This window comes from Perna viridis, chromosome 12 (assembly GCF_037379345.1).
Source record: "Perna viridis isolate PV_CMFRI_1.1 ecotype Kerala chromosome 12, ASM3737934v1, whole genome shotgun sequence".
Lineage (NCBI taxonomy): Eukaryota > Metazoa > Mollusca > Bivalvia > Mytilida > Mytilidae > Perna > Perna viridis.
In genome coordinates, this window is record NC_142456.1 from 8,486,434 (window position 1) to 8,507,238 (window position 20,805).

At 34.1% G+C, this 20,805-nt stretch overlaps 1 long non-coding RNA gene across 4 annotated transcripts in view; it reads left to right on the forward strand.

The window, feature by feature from the left end:
- The window catches only part of LOC148601085 (uncharacterized), a 31,356-nt gene extending 22,182 nt beyond the window's left edge, over positions 1-9,174 (forward strand). The window contains exons 5-6 of one of the 4 annotated variants that reach the window (XR_015917117.1): positions 4,099-4,195; positions 7,691-9,174. This is a non-coding gene — a long non-coding RNA (uncharacterized LOC148601085). The remainder of the gene's footprint in view (positions 1-4,098; positions 4,196-7,690) is intronic. The other 3 variants (XR_015917120.1, XR_015917119.1, XR_015917121.1) reach the window with 3 other exon arrangements.
- The last annotated feature ends 11,631 nt before the right edge of the window (positions 9,175-20,805 follow it).

The window sequence follows — 20,805 nt, forward strand, 5'->3', positions numbered from 1 at the left end:
AGTTCAAAAGTTAAAATGAATCATCGTTACGAACAAACACACCATAATATTTACTCAATAACACATCATTAACACATCATAACATTCCATCTTCATGAAATACATCAACGGTAGTCATTGTATGGTTCCTGTAAATATTTTATACCATGTACCATCCCCTGTATACCACTGTATCCCATTATGAAATTTCACGTTCCCAAATTGTTCAAGAAATTATAATAATTTTATACATAATTTATCATCGTAAAATGTAATGCAAAACACATTCGTTCTTTCATAAATCTTTGATCTTCATTTGAAAACTAGAAAAAAACAACTGTGAGAAAATGAAATTGATGATAAAATGAACATGAAATGATAATGAAATGAAACAGGGATGGGACACAAGGACAATGGGGTCGACAAATTTTGATTGCCATTGGAAATAGGGAGAGGTGGGTAGGGTCGGGCAATTTAACTTCCTGTGGCGGAGCCCTATGGTTCCTACTCCGGGAGAATACCATAGTATAGTTCTTAAACGTGCGATGAACGTGGCATCTTTCCCAACACGGTGCACCACTATGGTTTGCGGTCAGGTTTTCCGTATTGTAGCCGGACAACCCCAGCATGTACCACGCCAGGGGTACCCCATTCCACCACCTGGGACACACATCCCAGTTGCTCTGTGGGCAGAGCGCCCTAGCCCCCGGCTAGGGTTCTGAGCACTATTTAGTCGCCTTATACGACAAGCTTAGCGCTGCTGCAGGCCTATTCTTTTAACACCCGGACCTGCACGGGGCCCAAAATAAATTGTAGGTTTTCTATTGACCAAACTTTACGACAAAGGTGATGACTTTTCATTCAGAATTGTCAACTATCTGTAGCAACATCCCTTCAGCACCTGCGTATAGAGTGTTCATATCACAAATCATACGTTATGCCAGGGCTTGCCGAAACTACGCAGACTTTTTGTATCGCACTAGAACTCTAACAAATAGGCTTCTGGAACAGGGTTATGTTGCTACAAGATTGAAGTCATCACTACAGAAGTTCTATGGTCGTTGTCGTGAACTCGTGGATCGTTAAGGTGTATCCATCTGCACCATGAAAACTGATTTATTCAACGGGTCATAGTTTTCCTTTCCTCGTTTGTCTACCCCGGACTTGACTTTTCATGAGCAACTCGGCGGGTGTTTCTAGAAAAGCAGAGGACGCTTACCCTACCGGTGCACCTGGTCCATGCTCCCAGTTTTTAGTGGAGTCCGAGTTGCTCATTTGCTTTTGTTACTTTGTATGTATGATTTTAGTTACTTTATGTTCTTTGTTGTGTATGTCTGTTTTCCATGTCGCGTCTTTGTCCCTGGATTACATTCTTTTGATTACCGCTATAACCTTGGTTCCCTTGATTACTCTTTGATAAAATAGATAGGTATTTTGATAATGTGTGAAGTGTAGTATATCTTTTTTGACGTATTCAAATGTAATGTGATAATCTAGACATGTTCTTATATATGTTGGTATATTTTGTTCTTTTGTGTTTATTTCATAACTATACCAACAAAGATACAAAGACATAATATCCTTGCTTGAACAATTTATTTACAATGTTTGCAATTTTTAATAAATTGGGCTTTACATTTATGAGATCAATGTTCAAGAGATCAGAGATTACAAAAATGAGACATTTACAAATAAAAAAAACATACCCATGTGTTGATTTATTTAACCTGTCAAAATGATCGATTTATTGATCGAGCACTCTGCTACAATGGTATCTGCTCTATCGGGCAATGTTCTGCATAAATGCGTTACTATCGTGTTGTTAGAAAAGGGACAAGGGCATGTTATATTCAAAGTATACTTTTATTCACAGAATGTTATAATTGAGGTATTTCCGTACTTGAAAAAAATATCATTACTAAACTTGGACCAACGATAGACCTCATTGAGGACTTTTACAGGATTACCTTGTGAAGGATATAATTATCCTCCATAGAAGTTATTTCCCCTTTATTATCGTTTTTCTACATTGTACCCCTCTTCATATCAAAATACATCTGGAATGAAAAACATTTATTCTTTCTTTGTCCATGATGGTAATATTAAATCAAGTTTGCTCATTTTCGCAAATCACAAGAATCATTGTGACAGTGGGCCTTTTCAACTTCGTTGATGCATTCTAAAGTATTTGTTTTTACTCTAAAATTTACCATGCAATTTCTGGATGGTTATCCAATTTCGAACATTTCATTATGCAATTTACCCTAAATTTGGATATATATTCCTTTTTGGCGTATTATTACTGGTACATGTGTAAAGATGTTAATGACCGAAAGGTCGGAATGAGAAATATTTTGCATCTATGAATAATTACTTCTAAGCAGATACGCATGTACTAATCCAAATAATACCATTATTATTTTCACAAGGTCAGCCTACTAATATTTCCTGACACAACTTATCATTTTAAGTAGTAGTCTTTGTAAGAATCATGCAAATTCTGTAGTATGTGATACTTCCCAAAAAGGCCACACATTTTTATTTTTGTTTTTAAGTTGCTTTATGGGTCTATATGATGAAGTGTATAATTATTCATTCCAATCTGTCTGTTCTTAGTAAATATTCCACATTGAAAATGCAATAGTTTTTTTTTGTATTTTACTGTCATTTACAGAATTATTTCCCTTAATTTTGAATTCTACAGTACATTATATATATAAATTGTATCTCCTAAGAGCACGGATTAAATGGAAAACCACATGTTTATTTCTATTTACTATGACAATTTAAACAAAATATCAAAAATAAAAATATGTACCTTTTCACCCATGAATCACATTTCTTACATTTATTAGATAAGTGCTACTTAAGCACACCCAGCACATACTTCATAAACATTGAATTAGACTTGTTTCATTGAGAAGGAAGAACAGATTTGGTGAAACGTAACTTTTGTACTAGCGTGTAGCCTAAATACAAAACAGTAAATACTTTTAGAGATCACCAAAAGGTCTTGAACCATTACGTTATCTGTGAAAAGCCCCGAAAACTAAAATAATAAAGTCCACGGTAGCAGAACGATGACAATTCTTCAAAATCAAATTAAAAAGTAACATAACAACATAAAGATGACCAACATCTCATGACTATGAAATCTGCGTCGGTGTTTAACTAGTTTTGAAAGGCCTTAACTCGTTTAAATGTAAGATGAACAGTTAAAATGAAACAATGTTACAAACAGACAGAACATGATGTTCACCCAATAATGTACCGTATTCCTCCATTGAATACCCCAAAATTAGTATCAGTAAGTTTCCTGTTAAATTTTTTAGACCATGTACAACCCCCTATTTGCCACTACCGCATTATCACGTTCCCTAATGCATATATATATATATATATATATATATATATATTATATTACACAATTTATCAACAAACAATAAACTGCAAATAGAATATTCTTTTGTTGATCTTTATTTTCGATTGAGAAATAAGATAACTGAGCACAAAACTCCTGCTCTCTAACTCAGTAGCCATATTTTCAAAATATTACCATGGTCGTTAAATTGGTAACGTTGATGTCATTGCAGTCTGAAAACAACAACATAGTATACCTTGTCCTTATAATGTTATATCATATATTAAATGACTGTGACGAGTAGTTGCGGCGAAAACTGTTAAAGGGAAAAGTGGACGGGTGAACGGACAGACTTCAAGGCCTACAGTTCATACCTCATGCAAAGTGGTGGGGGTATGAATATAACGTTTGTAGTAGTGTTTTGTAATCAGATGCGAAGTATTACAACCATAAATATACTACATCTCTATCTCATATATGCTAACCCCCACTCAAACACTTTTGTCGCACTGAAAAGTAATGTTTACAATAATTGCTGAATAGTTTCACAATCAGACTTACAATATCAATATATAAAAAACATCATGAAATATCTGAACTATTTCACAATGCTTTTTCATGTGTTAAGTATTTGTATTGTATATTACTATAAATGCGATTTGTATTTCACAGAAAAAAAAAGATTTTAGTTATTATTTTAAAGAACCTAGATCTTTCTAACAAACTGGAATTCTTATTCTTTCTTGTTGATATGATAGGAACTCCAGTTGAAATGTACAGGTTTGAATCGAGTTAAATTTAGACAGTCTGGTTTAAACCAGGAGGATCCCGAAAATCTTGAACCAAAAATAAATTGTAAGTTTTGTTATTGTAAAAGTAAAGTATTTTGATACTAGCTGAAGCGTTCTTAAAATGAAATGTGATATTCTAAATCTGTTGTTTTGTTCTTTTGTGCTTATCTACAAAATTATACCAACAAAGATATAATACTTGTTTGAAAATTTCATTTGTAGTGAAAAGATGTTATTTTTACATTGATAAGATCAATGTTCTAGAGGTCATTGACCACAAAATTGTCGAGGACATTTACAAATATCAAACTACCCACATGTACATTTATTTAACCTGCCAAAATGATAGATTGATAATTCGTAACTCTTTACTATGTAGGTTACACTGCTCTATCGGACAGTGATCTACATTTGTTAATTTAATCTTATATCTTGAAGTCCTTGATTGGTAATCGAAAGCGACTGGAACGTTTTTATACCCAAAATATACTTTTTCATAGGATGTCATAATTGAGGACTCTCCCTACATTCCCTATATAGGAAAAACCTTATTGTTTTTTTTTCATTTTTTCCCCAACGTTTACTTTGATATGACCGCGTTTTGCGCCGTTTTTCACGGTAATATTTCTAAATGATGACCATTGAGAAACGTCATTGAGGACTTATAAAGGATTTCTTTGTGAAGAAAAATGTCATCATTTCTTATAGAAGCAGGAAAAATACTCTTAAAGAACAATAATTCATACTAGAAGATTTTTCTATCAGTGTGAGGTTTCTGGGGTTGGAACACCCCTTTTGTTGAAAAAAAAAAAAACAATTTGGGCAAAAGTGTAAAAATGGTAACATGAAACTTCATTTATGCATGTCTAGAGACTCGTCCATGAAATCCTTTTGTTTAATATTGAGCATCACTTCCTTAACTTTCAGAAAAAAAAACAATATATACATTTTGTTTATATCCCAATAAAATAATAATATTTACTGCACATCAACCTTAAAACGTTTCAAAATCATTTCATATCATATCAGTTGAGCGAACTATTTCATGTTCACTTAATTATATTAAGTACCAGTCTTTATAAAAATCAAAAGGTGATTAATGCATGTCAAAAATCCAGTAACTTTACTTTTATTTCTTAATCAGAATCAGTTACAGACCACATAAATAGTCTTGGGTTTTCATTAGGGTGTTGCGCTTTTGAGATAAAATTTATACAAATTGTACACAAAATTAAAACTTTGTAAGAGTTATCGTACTTGATTTGCTTTGATTAAGTTGATTTTAGTATGAGATGAATTAAATATTAATAAATGAAAGGCAAATTGCATAAACATCGAAAATGTCGTTCAAATAAATTAAATAGGGGATATTCAACTACAATCGAGAATTCATCGACTACAAGAAGGATAAACAACAAGGAAGTAAACAGAAAAATACACGAACACAAAAATCCTTTTTTTTTTTTAAAAATGATCTATATTTTGTCTCAGAAGGTTCAGCAATCATATGAAAGATACAGATACGTACGACTTTGTTAATATTTAAACATGTTTTGTTCTACAGTACAAAATGTAATCAAGGAAACCAAGGTTATAGCGGTAATCAAAAGAATGTTTGTTTGTTTGTTGGGGTTTAACGTCCGAGCAGCAATATTTCAGCTATATTCAGACAATGAAACTGAAGGATGATGAAATGAAAAAGGGATGGGACACAAGGACAATGGGGTCGACAAATTTTGATTGTCACTGGAAATAGGGAGAGGTGGGTATGGTTGGGCAATTTAGCCTCCTGTGGCGGAACCGTATGGTTCCTAGGGTTCTTTAACGTGCGAAGAACGTGGCATCTTTCCCAACACGGTGCACCACTATGGTTTGCGGTCAGGATTCCGTATTATAGCCTGACAAGCCCAGCATGTGACAAACCAGGGGTACCCCATTCCACCACCTGGGGCACACATCCCAGTTGCTATGTGGGCAGAGCGCCCTAGCCCCCGGCTAAGGTACTGAGCACTATTTAGTCGCCTTTTACAAGCTTAGCGCTGCTGCAGGCCTATTCTTTTAACACCCGGACCTGCACGGGGCACAAAAGAATGTAATCCAGGGACAAAGACTAGACATGGAAAACAGACACAAACAACAAAGAACACAAAGTAACTATAAATCATACATACAAAGTAACAAAAGTAAATGAGCAACTCGGACTCCACTAAAAACTGGTAACATGGACCAGGTGCACAGTTACAAAAAAAATTAATCAGATGAAAGATTAGATTGTTCCTCAACTTCCTAAACTGACCTTTTCAAAGGTTATTTTATGCGTGACCTTTAAAGGTTTTTGACCATATATACTTTTTATTATAATATGATTGGAACCATAATACCAAATATGAAAACAAAGTCAGAATATTTACACACAGTCACCAACTGCTTTTTGTGATGTTCAATATGAGTTTAGGTGACAAAATTTAATTCAACGAATTTTAAAGTGCTGGAATCTGTAAGTGTCAGCCAAATTAAAAAAAAATTAATCATGCTAAAAAATAAGTAAAAAAAATGTATTAAAAAAACGAATAATTTTGACAAGGTCGGTTCATAGTTTATGGTCTATGGAAGTCAAATTGACAGTTTCCTTGTCTTAGGAAGTGTCAGAGGACACAGGAGAATGAGTTCAAAGTTACTATACAGTGTTATTTGGAAAGTGAGTTATCATGACTTGCGTGTTTTGATATAAAGTCATAGTCAGATCCAATAGGACCCCTGATGACACTGCCCCTATACGAAATTTTTGACAAAACCAAGATGCTATATATATATATCATGATTTAACTTAAAAAATACCTATAGAAAGAAATCCCTTTAATACACACCTAAGCAGGTTTTTTTAGCGTTGTAAGATAAACAAAAGTATAAATGATGCAAATATTTTTAAACGTATTAGGGAAAAAATTAATGTTCCGGTTGAAGGCCTCCCCGTTTAAATACATTGATCAGCGACTTAAAGTGGTCACATATTAATCGAAACCAATACACGCATATTTAATGGTTGGTACCCCCGTCTTATTATCTATTGTGTATGTTTACCATAGGAGTCACTGACGAATGCCTGATTTTAGTGATTGATAGGGTTTTCTTCAAGGTCAATATAAAATCTTTAAAAATATCAAGGTTGTTTATAAGAAAATGATGTAATGCCCGTAATAGCTTTTCTGTTGACAAAATATAGTTTATATTGTCTCGAATCTTTTTTTTTGTGGAGGGAAGGGGAGTCCTCTGTTCAAAGTTCTCTGATATTTATCTGCTGTTAAATTTATCATGATTTTAAGGTTGCGCTTCCCTTTTACCTTGGCAGGACACGAACGAGTTAAAGAGTTTAAAAAATAATTATCAATCTATGAAAGGACGAGAGTTCAAGGTTAAGAAAAAACAAAAACAAAAACAAAAAGACAAACAAATCCAAAGTGTAATGCTATATGAAACTGTTTTACTATGGCAATTAAATTTTCCTCAAGGACAGCAATAAATAGCAATTGTATAACACTATAAGAATACCTTTATTTAGTAGACTGAAGTACCGTTCTACAGCCATTGTGTCAGATGCATGGTCAACCGAAGTACCGTTCCTTAGGGTTTGTGTTAGATGCATGGTCGACCGAAGTACCGTTCTATACCGTTAGTGTCAGATGCATGGTCGACCGAAGTACCGTTCAATAGCGTTTGTGTCAGATGAATGGTCGACCGAAGTACCGTTCTACAGCGTTTGTGTGAGAAGCATGGCCAATCAAATACCGTTCATTAGGGTTTGTGTTAGATGCATGGTCGACCGAAGTACCGTTCAATAGCTTTTGTGTCAGATGCATGGCCGACTGAAGTACCGTTCTATAACGGTCGTGTCAGATGGATTGTAGACCGAAGTACCAGTCAATCTTTTGAGTTTGTGTCAAATGCATGGCTAATATCCATGGCTATGAGTACATGGTAGTTTCCAATGGTTTCAATTTTTTTATCTCTAAATATTTATCAAATTATTCAAACTTAAGGTGGGAGACTCCCCCTTTGGATCAACCTATGAGTCATTTTTTGTTCATTTTATTCGCAACCAACAATTTTAAAAACTCCTTTTTGAAAATAGACACTTGTTACAAATAGTAATGTTGTAGTTTTCAACAATGTTAACACTTTTTACTTGCAACGTATCTACTTCGAAAGACATTAACAATCATTTTCGGAATTTCTGGATCCATCACTATTGTATAGATATATTTCTTACTGAATTTCAATTCCAGGTAGTTTGTGCTGAAATTTGAAACATTAAGTGTAATTCTCTGTAAGAATCAGGCAGTGGATGGTGGAAAACAACACACAAGTCTTTCCATGAAATCCTATACAAAATGTTATCTGAAATGCAGAAATGGCATTCATTTCTTTCAGTAATTATATGAAATGCACTGTAATATTATTAAAGGGAGATAACTTACTTTTCCCTAACATTCTACTCTTGCTTTGAACTCGCTATTCTGCATAATCTGACACCTCTAAGTCAAACGATCCGTCAATTTATCTTCAACAGACCATACACTATGTGCCCACATTATCAAATTCGACTGTTTTTTTTTCTGAGCAATATTCTTTTTTTATGTTCGGTTTCGCCTGTTTCTTACAGATTCCACCACTTAAAATCTGCTAAAATCAGCCAATCCGACAATGTGGATTTATTGTATTAGTTTGTTGCTTCGAATAAAAAACAGTCGGAAAAAAAGTGTTTTTTTTCAATTTTTAACTATTAAACAGAAAGCGGCATTGAAAAGAATTAACGACCGTGTGCAGTGAAAATTCACTTGCTCTCATCAGATTCAGCTACTATTGAAACAATTATGGAAAGGTATTGTTTCAGCAGTAAGAAACTAGAAAGTTCTTCGGTTCATGGTCAGTTCAGTGATAGGCATCACCATAAATACTATGTTACAATCCGCGTCTGAAACCTTACTTTGTAAATCCTACTTTTGTGTTTATTTCATAAAAGTACAGTGTCTTCTTCTTAACGCTAAAAAAGGGTGAATTATTCTATGAGGTTTTTGATATATCATGCTAAACCTTAAATCTCGCTACTGAAGACGATGGAGTTAACTCCATGTTTTTGTATGTTCTTACTTTTCTCTTTTTATAAATTTGTTCTTTTGTGTAAATACAAAGCTCCATTTTTCACTTTCTATAAGAATGAGGTTTTTTTTTAAATTTATGTTTAGTTTTGATAATGTATTAACCTACAGGATAATAACCAAAATGATAAGCAAACTCTAAGCAAGCTCATACGCAAAATATAGGCACTAGGCACACTTTAAAGTCAAAAGAAGGAAAGTCAATATATCAAGGCAAACAAGAAAATTTGAAATAACATATTTTTTGATTTTTTTTTCTGTTCAATGAATTGCAATCGTGACAACACAGATAAATTAATGTTTATCATTTAATAAGGTAGTCGAAGACAAATACAACACTTTAACTAGCAGTCTTTCTTAAAAAATAAACAGAAGGAGGTTCATGTTGCATTTGCACAAAATTCAGTTTTATGTCTGGTTTAGAAACTGTAACTGATCATATAAAATAGTATTAGTCTTTCATTTGCTTGTTGTGCTTTTGAGAAAAAGAAATATATAGATTGTACATAAAATTGGCACTGCAATAGTTATCGTTCTTGATTTGGTTTCATTTGGTTGATTTTGGTGGGACATGAATTGTATAATTGTATAAAAAGTGCAGATCTGAACGCAGAAATGATTATTGATATGTGAAAGTATACCATATGCAGACTCTTTTGTTAGGTGGGTTTTCTTCATCAGGTATCCCTTAACCATTGGCAGTGTCTGAAATTTATATGGACTGGTTCTTAATGCAACATTAAAGGTACACCCAAAAAATATATAAAATTCTTCTTGCCAGAGCTTGCCGAAACTACGCAGACTTTTTGTATCGCACTAGAACTCTAACAAACATGCTACTGGAACAGGGTTATGTTGCTATAAGATTGAAGTCATCACTATTAAAGTTTTATGGTCGTCATGAACTCTTGGATCGTTACGGTGTATCAATCTCCGCCATGTAAACTGATTTATTCAACGGGTCATAGTTTTCCTTTCCTCTTTCGTATACGTATGAGCAACTCGGCGGGTGTTTCTAGAAAAGCGGAGGACGCTTACCCTACCGGTGCACCTGGTCCAAGTACTCAGTTTTTAGTGGAGTTTGAGTTGCTCATTTCCTTTTGTTACTTTGTATGTATGATTTTAGTTACTTTATGTTCTTTGTTGTGTATGTCTGTTTTCCATGTCTGGTCTTTGTCCCTGGATTACATTCTTTTGATGTCCGCTACAACCTTGGTTTTCTTGACTACTTTTTCAAGGTAACAAGGTTAAACAAAGCCGTCAATAAAAAACAAATGAAAAATCAAAGTTTATCACAATTAAAATACATATTCAAAATATATAAGTCATAAGAAGAAGACGACGCCACGAAATACAGAAAATACGCTTAGCTAATTCTACTCTTATTACATTCCCTACAATACGACATGCATATGGTAATCATACTGTCAATCCGCATCTCCTCTAAAATTGATGAAACGTATTTTTATATAATGCTTGTGATTTTGCAGGTTTTATTTTTTAAAGATAAAGGATTAATATCTGTATCAATCATAAAAGGGAACTTTTTTGCTTTACTCACTTCTCAAATTTTATTTGTTTAAATAGCAGTCTTTATAAATATCATGCAAGAGGTGATTTATGCATATCAAGAACCAACAGCGCTTACTTTTTGTCTTATTCAGAAACAGATAGATAGATAGATAGATAGATAGATAGATAGATAGATATATTGGTTGCAAGAGTTATCGTTCTTGATTTGGTTTATTTAATTGGGAGATGAATGTAAGGTTTTCTCAACAATACATACCTGAATACAACACAAAAGGCTCTCAAGAGCCTGAATCGCTCACATGATTAAATTTTGTCTTTCAATGCCAATACATTTAATAAGAAGTAAATTTGGCTCTTGAAGACTTTGGTAGTACTTATCATAAGGATCATTTCAGAAATTGAAAGTTTCTTTCTATCTATGGCCCTTATAGCTTAACATATTAAAACGAAAATTTAACCAGAGATAGATCTCATCAATCTGAACACTTTAACCTGATGTTAGGAGTTAGCTTAACCCAACGTTTTGTATATATATGCGAAAAACTACTGTCTAACCCATGTGTTCTATTTTTAGTCACGGCAGCCATGTTTTCCGACGGAAAAAAATCAATCCCCACATCAGTTCTATGAAGGATATACCTAGAAACATTCGAATCAAGTTTGGTTTCAATGGGTCTAGTAGTGTCAGGGGAGTACATCTTTGAAAGAAATAACATTAATAATAGCAAACAACATTGAAAAAGGGCAATATCTCCAACATGGCTTAACGGATTAAAACGATAATTTAACCGCCGATACATCTCATCATGCAGAACACTTTTACCAGAAATGAGAATTTAGCTAAACATAACGGTTTTGGAGATATGGGCGAAAAACTATTATCTGACCCCTATGTTCTATTTTTAGTAACGGCTGTCATGTTTTTCAACGGATCAAATATCCTCAAATCAGTTTTATGAAGGATACCCCAAGGAACATTTATACCAAGTTTGGTTGCAATTGGTCAAGTAGTGTCAGAGAAAAAGAGTTTTGAGAAATTGTTAACGACGGCGGATGCCAGGTAATGACAATAGCTCACATGGCCTTTGGTCAGGTGAGCCTAAAAGAACAAAACTTAACATATGTAGATTAAAAAAGACATCTTTGTTCTTTTGCCTGCATCATGTATCACCTCTACCATTGGCACTTTTGGAACTTTATCTAGACAGGTACTAAAACATAAACTTATGAACCAGGGGTTGCGGAGATTTTAGGGTCCTTTGCTTTGGTGCACAAAATCTCGTTGGGGTGCAAAGATGATATATTATGCTTTACAAAAGAAAACAGAAAACTGTGACGAGTTGGATAATAAAATATACCGCATTTATTGAAAAGGACCCACATTTGGTCAACCAATTCATGTATAAGCGGTAGCTAATGTCAGAAGTATATTCTCATTATGATATTAAATCGAAAATGCACGTGGAAAATATTTGAAGAAAATGTATTATCCGGTACCATAGTGACTTGTTATGTCATGTTCACAAACAGATGAACAATTTTATTGTTTACTCGCCTAAATTCTCGAAATTCATTGCACAAGTGACAAACTAGTTTAATTTATCATACTGTATATAACACTCGTTTCTCAAAATAAATAATCATTGATGTGACATGATTGTGACTTTAATATGCATTCTATTCTTTTCTTTTCCTGTTTTAACTTACAGAAAGCCACGGGGAGCAATATATATATATCACTTACAACTATGCTAGTTAGTCGTCCACTACAAAGTTTTTTAGTTTGCTCGAATTTAGTTTGTGAAAGTGCCAAGAAATTGGTTGAAAAATGAATCTCGTGTTGCCAGTGCAGTTGTTCAAAAACTTTTTTTATATTTGATAAAGTATAACGGGAAATAAACTAACATCGTGCTAATCTCAGTCATATAATATGTGTACGGAAGCAGACGAAACCTTTTACTTTATTCTTATTTATTTACATAATTTGTCAAAGGAGTTCCATTGTTTTATATTTCTTCATTTCATGTAATTATATATTTTATCCAAATAGAGTTATCAAACCCAGTCAATATAAAGATCCTTCAATACGTTTGTAACCTGGCTATCGCTTCCTCTTCCATAAAAGTACACCCATGAAAAGAAAAATTCGTAATCTTATGGTTTTGATACAATACCTTAATATATTTAAGACCTAATAGGATAATTCCAATATACGTATTTTCCATATATGCATTTTTCATTGCATGTTACGTGATGTTATACAATGAGATTTGCAATAGATAATATTAACAATGTACATTCATCAAAATCTAGGCAAAAACTGATAGCAGTCAATCCTCCAGTTTTACATTCTTTATCTTTATTACATTCAACAGATTATTAACTAATTAGACCAATCACAATACAATACAATCATATTCGGGATTAATTTTTTTTTTTTGTTAATATGCATTTTTCAGATTTAACAAATTTCATTTGCCCCGTGCAGGTCCGGGTGTTAAAAGAATAGGCCTGCAGCAGCGCTAAGCTTGTCGTAAAAGGCGACTAAATAGTGCTCAGAAACCTAGCCGGGGGTTAGGCGCTCTGCCCACAGAGCAACTGGGATGTGTGCCCCAGGTGGTGGAATGGGGTACCCCTGGCGTGTTACATGCTGGGGTTGTCAGGCTATAATACGGAAAACCTGACCGCAAACCATAGTGGTGCACCGTGCTGGGAAAAATGTCACGTTCCTCGCACGTTAAAGAACCCTGCTGTGGTATTCGATAGGAGTAGGAACCATAGCGCTCCGCCACAGGAGGCTAAATTGCCAGACCTCACCCATCCCCCCTTTTCTCTAGTGGCAATCAAAATTTGTCGACCCTGTTGTCCTTGTGACCTATCCTTTTTTGTCTGAATATAGCTGAAATATTGCTGCTCGGACGTTAAACCCCAACAAACAAACAAACAAATTTCATTTAATAATCGGTATCACAGTTCCAACAGAGCGTTGCGTACCCCTTATGCTCACATAGAAATCAATTGAAATAACAGCCGGCCCCTCTTTGACCAACTGCCCTTCTCCTTTACGGAGTTTCTTGATCCACAACAGGTGTGTTCACATCATTAGGGATGTAATCAATTTCAAATATGTTCATCTGTCGAAAAATACTGATTAAAGCCTTTATTTGATTATCAAGCAAAAACGTACTAACAAAAACATACATCCATCAAATCCGTAATTACAAAAGAAGTAAATTAGCATATACACCAACAACAAGATTTAAATAATATAAATACAAACTTATTACTGCCTTTTTCTTTTCATCTGTTTTATCAATATTGCATAGACGAACGCGTTACATGACTTTCTGTAATATATGTAAATCATTATTATCAATCAATCATTTACGATCCAGACTGCATAACAAATGGACAGTAAAAAAAATAACTAGCTGTGTAGATCTTCAGTACCAATTTTGTAAAACATTAAGATGTTGTTCATGTGAAAATCAGGCAGATCCTATGGTATATATTGCACAAGATTTGTTTGTTTGTTTGTTGGGGTTTAACGTCCCCGGACAGGGTTCTGAGCACTATTTAGTCGCCTTATACGACAAGATTAGCGCTGCTGCAGGCCTATTCTTTTCACACCCGGACCTGCACGGGGCTATGGCACAAGATAAACTTGATTCCATTGTTTTGATCTAATGTAATGTATATATCATATGTATGTCAAAGTATATGTATCGTTTGTTTTAAGGAGTAATCAAGGGAGCGCCAAGATTCTAGCGGTAATCAAAAGAATATAATCCAGGGACAAAGACCAGACATGGAAAACAGACAAACACAATAAAGAACATAAAGTAACTAAAATAATAAATAAAAAGTCATAAAAGAAAATGAGCAACTCGAACTCCACTACAAACTCGGAGCAAGGATCAGGTACACCGGTAGTTAAATCGACAATAGGATGCTCAGAAAATGATCTTAAAGGCCCAAACAGAGTAAACAAATTTTTCTCAATTCAGGAACTATCTCTCTTTCGTCAACGAATTTCAATGCTTTCTATGTAATTTATTTCTTTTTGATGGTTGAAGTTAATCAAACCAACTTTCAACTTTAAGAAATGATGCATTTGTGAAATGGGTGAAAAAGTTTTGAAAACAACATTTGTTATGTGCAAGCCACTGCCTGGTTTTGCATGGAACCCCTTGTTAATACAAACAGACATGTCGCAAGTCTGATTATTTCATTGTGTATCTAAGATAATGTACGGAAAAAAAACTTTCAAAATAAATAACGAAATCAAACATTTCTACAACTATGTTTGATTGTGAACAAAAGTCTAAGGCATTTCAGTCGTTGCTGAGAACATGTATCTTGTGACTTACCTATTAAATTATATTTGTTGATGGAAAAAGGAAAATATATCAATATTTTATTAATATTTAAGATGATGCAAATGTGTTATGTAACATAAAAGTATATATTTCTATTTTTTTTATTTTTGTAGCAAAAATAGGCCTATGATTTAAGATTCAGGAAGTAACAACAAATGAAAATTCCCGTTTGTTATTTAGCATTAATGTTTTAGACGAACACAAAATTATAAAGACACACAGAATGTTAAAGCTCTTTATACCCAATATGATAAATGATTTCTTTAATGTAATGTTCATTTTTCTTTAAAGATTGTTCTCTTTTTGTTCTTTCCTATGCCCAAATATATTTATATATATTGATATTTTCGCTGCAGTGTTTTTGTTACTATTTCCCTTTTTTGGCGTACGATTTTCCTATTAATGTTTAGCTAAATGATTCCCTATGTTTTACAATGATGCATTACCTACTGTCTCAATTGCATTTCCTCCAAAATAATATCATTTTGTATGTAATTTTCCCATACCAAAGGTAATGAAATATTCACCAGAAAGATGAAGTAAAAATATGCCACGAAAATAGTGATTAAGTGTGGAAAGGTGTTATATTGAATCTATAACTTCATCGTGCTAAAAGAACACGAGTACAAAAATGATTTGCCTTGATCTAAAAAGGGAAACTAAAGCCATTATGGAAATTTTTGTTTTTACTGAACCTATTTTCAATACTTTTTGTTAGTTTCGTCAAAAAAACATAATACGACCAAGGTCATCGGTGGGTAACGACCTTGGACCAGCGATTATACCTTATAATTATATTAATTATTTAAAGACTACAGGCTATTCTATTATATTAAATACCAATGATAATTCAGTTTAAAAGGTTGAACTATTTTAATCTGTTAGAAGATTTATTGAAGTAAGAAGCCATGGAATTGTCCTTTTCGTCCTGACGACATTTTTGTTCCGTTCACATATTTCTTGCTACTGATGTACTATGGGATAAAGATTGAATAATTAGGATGATCGCGTTATTAAATTATTATATACATCCTGCTATTTTTTTCTTGTACTTTTTGTAGTATCTAAAATAATTCCCGGAAAAGTGTATATGCATCGATAATAAAATATTTTCTCATTGTAATTCGTCCAGCTTTTTGACCTATCTTTTCATTCAGTAAGAGTAATCAAGGGAACCAAGGTTATAGCGGTAATCAAAAGAATGTAATCCAGGGACAAAGACCAGACATGAAAAAAAGACATACACAACAAAGAACATAAAGTAACTACAATCATACATACAAAGTAACAAAAGCAAATAAACAATTCGGACTCCACTAAAAACTGGGAGCATGGACCAGGTGGACCGATAGGGCAAGCGTTCTTTGCTGCTTTTCTAGAAACACCCACCGAGTTACTCATAAAAAGTCAAGTACGGGATAGACGAAAAAGGAAGGGCAAACTATGACACGTTGAACAAATCAGTTTTCATGGCGCAGATGGATACGCCGTAACGATCCATGATGACGACCATAAAACTTTTGTAGTGATGACTTCAATCTTGTAGCAACGTAACCCTGCTCCAGAAGCCTATTTGTTAGAGTTCTAGCGCAATACAAAAAGTCTGCGTAATCTCAGCGAGCTCTGCCATAACGTATGAGTTGTGATATTAACACTCCATACGCAGGTGCTGAAGGGATGTTGCCACAGATGAAAGGAAAGTTGACAATTTTGAATGAAAAATCATCACATTTGTCGTAAAGTTTGGTCAATAGTTTTCCTTTACCATCGATTTCTAAGTGTAGGTCAAGATATGTTTTTGTTTGATTGTTGGGGTTTAACGTCCGAACAGCAATATTTCACTATATTCAGACGATGAACATGAAATTGATGATAAAATGAACATGATGATGAAATGAAAAAGGGATGGGACACAAGAACAATGGGGTCGACAAATTTTGATTGCCACTGGAAATAGGGAGAGTTGGGTAGGGTCGGGCAATTTAGCCTACTGTGGCGGAGCCCTATGGTTCCTATTCCGGGAGAGTACCACAGTAGGGTTCTTTAACATGCGAAGAACGTGGCATTTTTCCCAACACGGTGACCACTATGGTTTGCGGTCAGGTTTTCCGTATTATAGCCTAACAACCCCAGCATGTAACACGCCAGGGGTACCCCATTCCACCACCTGGGGCACACATCCCAGATGCTCTGTGGGCAGAGCGCCCTAGCCCCCGGCTAGTGTTCTGAGCACTATTTAGTCGCCTTTTACGACAAGCTTAGCGCGGCTGCAGGCCTATTCTTTTAACACCCGGACCTGCACGGGGCGGTCAAGATATGAGGCTGATCTCACAGTGTCTGTAGTATCCTTTATCTCAAGTTCTTTGGGGTAGATGCGGTGCATCTAATCCCCAAAATTAGGATTGTTTTAAGATAAATCGTCATCTATATAGCGGAAACTGAGATTAAATGATCTACCTAAGCGATATTCTTTCTTTCGGATTACATCAGCTATAAAGTTAGCCTCATGAGAGTAAAGGAATAGGTCAGCAAGTAAAGGAGCACAATTTGTTCCCATTGGAATGCCGACCGTTTGTTGAAAAACGCGTCCACCACACTGGACAAATATGTTGTCGATTAAAAATTCTAGCATTTTGTAAACATCTTCTTCTGTATATTTGGAGGATGATTTGGAATTATTTCTTACAAAGTATGAGGAATCTACCAAGAACTATATATTTGTATCTAGGTGTACCATGTTGTTTTGTGTGGAAAAACAACGATGTATAATGTTTTTAAGTCGGGATTTTAACTGAGCATGTGGAATAGAAGTATGCAGTGCTGAAAAATCATAGGTGTTAATGCTATTATATTCTGATAATAGTCTTGAACGTAGTGAGTATTGGACAGGTTGATATACATTTAAAAGAAGTGCGGTTTTTATTTTTCCAAAATGCATTTTACACTTTTGATTCTTATGAAAGTGATTAGTGTCAAACTGAGGTTTGCTGCGTAAGTTAAGCTAAAATAAATACTCAATTAACAGTTACAACAAGCTTGTCGTAAAAGGCGACTTGATAGTGCTCAGAACCCTGTCCGGGGGCTACGGCGCTCTGCTCACAGAGCAACTGTGTTGTGTGCCCAAGGTGGTGGAATATCGTACCCCTGGCATGCTACATTTTGGGGTCGTCAGGCCATAATAAGGAAAACCTGGCCACAAACCGTATTGGTTTCATGTGTTGGAAAAGACGCCACGTTCTTCGCACGATAATAAAGAACCCTGTAGTGGTATTCGATAGGAGTAAGAAACTTTGAGCTTCACCACAGGAAGCTAAATTGACCGACCTTACCCCCTCTTCCTATTTCATGTGGCAATCAAAATCCTTCGAACCAATTATTCTTGTGTCCCATCCCATTTTTCATTTCATTTCTTCATGATCATCGTCATCATTATATCATGTTCATGTTACAAATGTATCATCCATTTAATGTTCATCGACCGGATATACCTAAATACCTAAAGGTTTGCTGCTTGGGCGTTAAACACCAATCAATCTAAGCATATTTCTGTATATTTCAATTGTGCCTGATATTTACAGTTTTATACTTTTGTTATACTATATAATTAGTCTTTTGTGTCAAGGCACTAATGAAATTTGGAGTTCAATGTCTATGATTAATTATGATTAAAAATCCAGAGTTTTGGTTGACAAGTACAAGTACGTAGGTAGAACTGGTCCAAATTACTGAACGCAATAATCAGATTAACTCACATGATTTCTCGCATTTATTTATAATTGTCACGCTATCAAAGGGATCAAGGCTTTGTTGTAAATTTGTCACGTTTACACTTATTAGATGAAATATGCATGTAATGTCAGTAAATGATTCTCGGGAAAAAAAGGTTTCATTTAAAATGATAACAAAAAAAAACAAAAAAAACTCGAAACATAGTATTTAATACCGCCTGACGTCAATAAAATAACAAGAATGCAGTTCTATACCATCTGAAAAACGAGTGAATGGGCTTAGTATGTCATGTGCTCATGGTAATAGTGTTCATGGTTGGAAGTTCAAGACAGCTAGCAAACTAATCGAAAAAAACATGTTAAAATTAGTTTTCCCATTTAAACAATCCTTCATTCTTTTCTAAGTGCAGACTTCACTGCATTTCACTGTATTGTCACAACACAACGTGTCATCCAAGTCTAAAATACGTGTAGAAAATTAGTTTCCAAGAAGGAGCGTGCATCGTAAATGCGTGGCTTTTGTTGCATACCTCTTGAATATGACATGTTTTGTCTTAACAAATCATGGACAATGGCGTTCAGAAATAGTTTATGTATTCCAAAAGAGATGTGAAACACAAATAAAAGAAAATAAATGGAATTTTTAATTGGTTCGCTCTTGTGTAATAATGATGATAAATATTGACAAACACGCTGAATTTGTACATTCTATCAATATACTTTACTCTATTGCCTATGAAAGGACTTTCAAGGTTGTCACGTTCACTTAAGCCAATTACAAGACTTGTTTCTTTCCTGTGTAATATTGTGTGATATCTGCGCATTATATAACATTAATGGCAAGAATAGCAATTCGCAATCACCTGACAAAAAGTTGAAGGTCTTCAAAAAATAAAGGGGGTTTAGTTGAGTGAAACAAACTTTAAGTAAAACAATAATGAAATGAACAAAAAAGAAACTAATAAACTCGTCTACCAACTGATCATCTTATTTAAAATTAGATACCTTTTATTTTCATAAGGAAAACTTTGTCATTAATTAGAAAGTATGCTAAAAAAAAGCGAAGTTAAATGATTACTAAGATAGCTTGCTATTTATGTTATCCTTTTCCATCAATAGAAACAACAATATTTTGTTTTCATCTATTCAATCTTGCAACTTAAATTGCATGTCAACTTAAATAACAAATAACATTATGTAAGAGATATATTGATATCTTTATTTTACATATTAATTCATCTTAAAAGTAATTTTGCCTAATTTAGGGCAACATTAAACACACGTGTTGCCTTTTATAGAAACAAGTTCTATATAAGGAACAATAATGTTGTATAACTAAACATAATATGTAAAATGATATAAGTAATGTCAAGACAAGGGATACCCGTTGTTATCGTTGTTATGAATAGGTGTTCATATTTAAGCAGCCTTTATCTTTTTAGCGTCTTCAGATTTGATAGAATGGAATGCGTATGTAAAATATCTGGACTGAGCTTTTTTTCGCGATCTGAACATTTAGGCCAAGTTTTTGGATTTTAACGATTTTGAATCATCCCACTGTTGACTATGTGATATTGTTTGCCGATATTCCAAACTTAGCGAATATAACGAACATTAGAACCTTGCAAACATTTCTGGCTATACGGTTATCCCTTTAATTTTCATTATGACAAAGGGGTTCATTAATTGTTATAGTATTAGGTAATGCCCGGCTTTTAATAAAACACTGTATAAAACAACAAGAGGGAATCTCTAGACTTAACAGATATGCTAAACCTGGTTTTTCTTGTATTACAAATTGTTAAAAAAAAATATCAATTTATCAATATACCAATATAATGTTGGATTGGAATTATGATGGGGTATTGGATATAGCCT